Raw genomic sequence first — 5,935 nt, forward strand, 5'->3', positions numbered from 1 at the left:
ATAGCACCCCTGGATCAGGAAGATGACAGGCTGGGGGCAGGACAGTCCAGAGGAGAGGTCACGCAAGGAGGACAGGGCTGGGCCGAAAGGCCGTGTCAAGGTACAAGGTCTTCTGCTGGGTGCTGCTGTCGAGACCTCACTTCATCTTCTCCCTTCAACATCGCTGGGAGGTCAGGGTTGTTGTCCTCACTTTAGACAGTAACAAAAAGACTCGCAGAAGTCTGAAGTCAAACAGCTTCTTAGTGAAGGAAGCACAGTTCGAGCCTGGTCCGGCTGCCCTCCAAGTCCTGTACCTTTCCCATTACACCTCTTGTACTGGGTTGAATAGTGTCCCCACCTCAGTCATGCTCTTCCTAGACTTAGAATGTCACCCTGTTTCGAAATAAAGACTGCAGATGTGATTACTTAAGATTAGGTCATAGTGGAGTAGGGTGGGCCCCCAATCCAATATGCCTGGTATCATTACAAGAAGCGACCCACGGAGAGGAGAGCGGCATGTGAAAACGTGGAGGAGAGGCAGGGAAGAGCAGCCTGTGAGGATGGAGGCAGAGACTGGAGCGATGTGTCTGTAAGACACGGACCAGCAAGGGTTGCCCGCAACCGACCACCAGAAGCTAAGGGGAGGCGAGAGAGGGTTTTCCCCTCGAGCCTTCAGGGAGAGCATGGCCCTGCCAACACCTTGATTTCGGACTGCCAGTCTCCAGAACTGTGAGAAAAAAAATACTTGCTGTTTTAAGCCACTTTGGTACTTTGTTACAGCAGCCCTAGCAAACTAGGACACCTCCATTCTATAGTATTGAAAGAGGGTGACTTACAGGGTCATGGATCTCAGGGGTGGTTGTGCTGAAATTTAGAGTATCGGCAAACCCGAGGTGGGGAAGGATGTAGGGGACACACATTTGTCTGGCATTTGCTCTGTGCTTGTGATCTTCAACGTCCCCCACAGGGAAGTATAGCCATTCCCATTTCACAGGTGAGAAAAGTGAGGCTCAGAGCAGGGAAGTGATGTGTCCCTAAGCTCATTTCCCTCGGCCACTAGGTCCCGTGTAGGAAGCAAACTCAGACTCCATTTGAGTCCCACGGAGGTAGGAGGCTATTCTTCCCTTCTCTGAGCTGCACTTTCCTCACCCAGAAAATGGGAGTAATAGTATTTGCCTCTCTAGTGATTGTGAGACTGAAATGAGTTTATTTTGTCATTCAGCAAATATTTATCGAAGGTCTCTGTGCCAGCTCCTGCTCTAGGTCCTGAGGACATAGCAGTGAGTGAACGAGATGGGCAAAATTCGTGCTCGCAGCATCTTCTGGATGGTGCTTGTCAGGTGCTCTGCAGGGGCTGACACTTAGTAAGCACTCAATAAAGCTAACGGGGATAAGACTATAGGACTGAATTGGATGGCATATGGAACAGGCTTGGCTTTTATGAGCAGCTCACCTCAGCACTCATTCTCTACCACTATCTGTGATGGTACAGCCCCCACTGGCCCAGAAGGACACACAGGTCCTTTTGGCCTGGGCCACATGTTCTTGGGCACCCAGCAGTCGCCAGTCTAAGCTGCCTCCCCAAAGCCAGCAGAAAACTCTGCCCCAGACAGACTGTGGAGTCAGCTGAAGGAGCCGTGGGTCTTGTCATGAGGACTCTCCCCTGCTGGACTGTCCCCCTCAGCTACACAGCTTCAGCTCAGCCCCACCCATCCCCTGACTCTGTCCCTGGGCCAGGCTTGAGCCTGCCCTGGAGGCTCTCCCAGCTGTCCTGATGTCCCCTCTGGCCCCTGTAGACGCTCCCCCTTTCCACCCCTGGAGGCCTGTCTGGACACCAGCCCCTCCCCCTCCAGAGGCATCCCCAGACATCACCCCTGTGCTATTCTTTTTTCCTGACAACTGTGATATCAAATGTCAACCAGCCTCTGCTCTGCTGAGCACTGACAGGTGGGGGTGGAGGGTGGTTCTTGATAACTGAGTGGTGTGGGGGAGGGTCCTCTGGAGTCCCCCATAAGGGGCTAGGAAAGGCCTCTGCTCCCAACTCAGTGCTTCTTGAGCAAACTTCTCCGTCCCCAGACCTCGGGTTCTCTGAGCCATCAAGGAGAGGCAACTGTCTCTGCCTTCACTGGATGGTATAAGGATCTGGGGACACAGGCAAAGCCCTTTGGGGACTGGGAAAATGCTGGGCAAGCGGCAGTGGCCTCCTCTGAGAGCTGACTTTCTTCCAGGTGGGCCCTGGAAAGGGAATCTAAGGGTGCTGAGCAGCTATGTCCATCAGACCTCAGAAAAGCCCGTCCTCCTGTCCTCACTTGCCCTGAGTGAGCTGGGACAGCTGGCACAGCGCTGGGGAAGCGGGCTCTGGCGGGCCCTGACAGCTCAGCCGTGGCAGCAGCGGAGGTGGCAGTGGCCGCAATGGCAGGGGCTATTCTGAGAGCTGGGAGGGGCTGGGAAACTGAGACTGGAGGAGGGAAGCAGCCAGGGAGGAGACGGTCCCGCCAGGGTGAGGGGAGTGTCACTGTAGCCCAGGGAGGGGGTGTTTGCCAACAGCAGGACTGTTGGGGAGCTGTGTGGTGTGTGCTCCTTACTGGCAGGGGATGGACCAGTGGAGGTATTGAGGCATGCACTGGGGTTGTTTGGGTGTGTGTGTACCAGTTTTGTGATCCAAGTAGGAGCTGAGTGGGGAAAGCACATGCCCGTGTGTGAGCGAGTGTGCCTGCACTGGAATGCGAGCATGTTTAAGCCCTGGAAAGTGTGAGCAGAAGCTAATGTGTCTGTGTGTGGAAGGGGAGGAATGCAAGGGTAAGCAAGTGGGGGCTTGTTTGTGAACAGGAATGAATGTGGGAGTGGTAGGGAGGGTAAATGCAGATTGAGAGCAAGCATGGGGGAGGGAAGGAGCGGGGAGGGGAGTAAGAGAAACCTGGGGCCAAGAACCTAGGAAGATTTGGGCCTGTGCAACTGGGGCACGAGTGGAAGGGACATATGGAAGTGTGCATGTAAGTGAGCTAGTGTGTGTGAGTGGGCACGAGTGTGTGCATGGTGAGAGCAGGTGGGACAGTGTGAGTTGTGACAAGTAGGAAGGGAAGATATGTAGAAGCAACACCAACAGTAATAAAAACAGCAAGCCTTTATTGAGCACTTACTCTGAACCTGGTGCTGATATTCATGATCTTATTGAATTCTTCAAATATCCTATGATGTCAGTGCTATGACGACACTCATTTATAGATTAGGAAATAGTGGCTTTGAGCAGTTAAGTAACTTGCCCACACTCTTAATCACTATGTTATACGGCCTCATAATGATGTGTGAGCAGGGGCCAAGTCGTGAGTAAAGAAGAATGAGTGTCCGTGTGTGGCATGGTGGGTGTGTGTGTGGAGGGGGGGCTGAGTGTACCAGATGTGGGTCCCAGAGGAGAGTCAGACAGCAGCTGTGGACACTGGGTGGGGCAAGGGCCTGAGCAGAGTCTGAGTCAGCCTGAGTCAGGGCGTCTCTGCCAAGCTGGCTTTCCAGCCCCGCAGTGGCAGCCTGTGCCAGGGCCCGCAGCTAAGGATCCTCCCAGCTCTGGTATGGCCCCCAGCAGGCCTTCATCTCACAGAGCAGGCTGGGCCAGGGCTGAAGACTGGCAAGAGGCCTTCCTGGCCTCCAGAGTACCTGAGAGGGCAGTTCCCAGTGTGGGCTCCCCAGGCAGGGAGAGCATATGAGAACTGTGGGAGGGGGACCAAGTGATTTCAGAGCCCTTGTGACTCTAAACAGTACCACCTAGAGTGTGTGTACATGTATAGAGAGGCGTGTGGGGGACAGCCAATTGTTCCCATGCCCACCCTTGCTTACTGGATGTGACTCAGGAAGATGCCACGCCAGGCATTTGCAAGTTGGGCCTGCTCCCACCGTGGGGGGTGAGGAGAAGCCCCCTCTAGCCCTGCCCCCACCCCTACCCTTAACCCTACTCCTTGGGACCTCAGTTGGAAGGAAGAAACTTTTGAGAGAGTCTTCTCCCACTTCCCAGAGAACTCTGACAGTTGCCGTCTCCAGCCTCTCCAGGAGTGTGGTACTGGCTGATGGTTTGGGATTCTAGTCCTGCCCATTCTATCTGAGCAAGTCACCTCCCCACTCTGGGCCTCAGTTTCCCGATTGGCAAAAGAGAAATACTGTCCTAAAGGGACATAAGGCATTGCTGGCAGAGCAGAAAGTGGTGTGGGCAAGCAAGGAACAGAGACAAGTGTTGAGAGCTAGGGCTAGAGAAGTTGTCAGGGATGAGTTGACATTTGGGCTGAGCTTGAGAAATGGGGGAATCTCAATGGCCTGTAGGAGGGGAAAAGGTGTTTCTAGGCAGAAGAGATACTCTGAGCAAAGGCTGGCAGGTGGTGTGGAGACTAGAGACCTAACCTAGGGCCCTGTGGGATGAGGACATGGGCTGCCCAACTTCTCAGCCAGCCCTCTCCCTCTGAGGCCGTATGATCATCTGATAAACACCTGACTTGTCCACGAGCCTATGCAGTAGGAACTCCATATGTCTCTGTTCCTGCTCTTGCCCTAGTGGCCTGAACAGTGCCTGGAGCATCAAAGGTGCTCAATAAATATCTGTTAAGTGAACGAGAAGCTTCTCCCCACACAGGATGAACTTTGGGGCAAGTGCTTCTTCCAACAATTCCTGTAAGAGCATCCCACAGAGTTTAACACAGTAGTTTGATTGCAAAGTGTAGTCCTGGGCACATCATTGGGGAACTTGTTAGAAATGCCGTCTCCAGCCTCAACTCAGGCTTACCCTGTGGAGTGCAGCAACACATTTTCACAATCTCTTCAGGTTGACTCTGCTACACTTTGAGAACCGATGTTCACAGGCACCCGAAAGCCCATGAAGAACTCATCTGCAGATGGAGAATCTAGAAAGGTGGCGAAGCCTGGCCCAGAACCCAGGCATTCCTGACCTTTTCTCTTTCCCCAGCCCAGCCCAGGGCACAAAGGCGAGCTCCACCATCCGCCCCATCAGGTTTCTAAGACTTGGAAACGCCGAGGGTCCAGAGGCACGGGGCTGGGCATTCCACTCGGGAGTAGAAGGCGGGGCCAAGTGCTCTGAGTCCCGCCCCATCCCCGTTGCCCCGGGAAACCCCCAGTTGTAACAATAACCCGCTGACGCGCTTCTGGGAGGGATCCTGTCGAGTCCGTGGGCGGGACGGCCCTGCTGCGAACCAATGAGAGAGCTCAGGCCCCGCCCCTGGGCCCCCTCCCCCGGAGCGGAGCAGGGGGCGGGGTCGCGCCCGCCACTCCTCCACTGCTCTGTAGGCGGCGCTGTTGCTTGCACTGGTTGCGGCGGGATCGCCTGGAGTTGCGCGCCCCTCGTCCCCACCCGCAGCCCGCGGGCGGGGCACCCGGCGGGCCCAGGATTCCGTGGCTGCGAGTGGGTACGCCCCGCCCCCTCCCGCGCCGGGCCCGCCCCTTCTCGGTCCCCCGCCCATCCCGAGGTGCAGCCGGCGCTGAGCGCGGCAGGCGCGGGAGCTGGCGCTGGAGCCGGAGCGGCGGCGGCGGCGGCATTCACGGGGCGGCGGCGGCGCGGGCTCCCGCACGGGCTCGGGCTCCGGCATGGTGCAATCCGGCCTCGTCCCAGGAGAGCGGGGCCCGCGCGCGGGGCCGGCGCCGGGGGAGCGGCGGCAGCGACGGTGGCGGTGGTGGCTGCAGGTTCAGGCAGGCGGCAGGTGCTAGAAGCGGAGCTGGGCGAGGTGTGTGCCCGCTGGGCTCCGGGGCCGCCGCCCCCTCACTGCTCTGGTCTTTCCCTCCCTTTGGGTTTTCCAGGGAGACCAGCCCCCTGTCTCCGCGCCCCGGCCCATGGCGCCCCGCGGTTGAGCCGGTGCCGCCAGGGACCCCTCCCGCGGGCCTCCCCGGGGCGTGCAGATCCCGGAGCCGTACGCCCACCCTCCGCGGAGCCTCCCTCCCCTCCTCGCCCGAGCCGGGCGGGACC

The sequence above is a fragment of the Miniopterus natalensis genome, chromosome 9, assembly GCF_054644295.1.
Source record: "Miniopterus natalensis isolate mMinNat1 chromosome 9, mMinNat1.hap1, whole genome shotgun sequence".
NCBI classification, from domain to species: Eukaryota; Metazoa; Chordata; class Mammalia; order Chiroptera; family Miniopteridae; genus Miniopterus; species Miniopterus natalensis.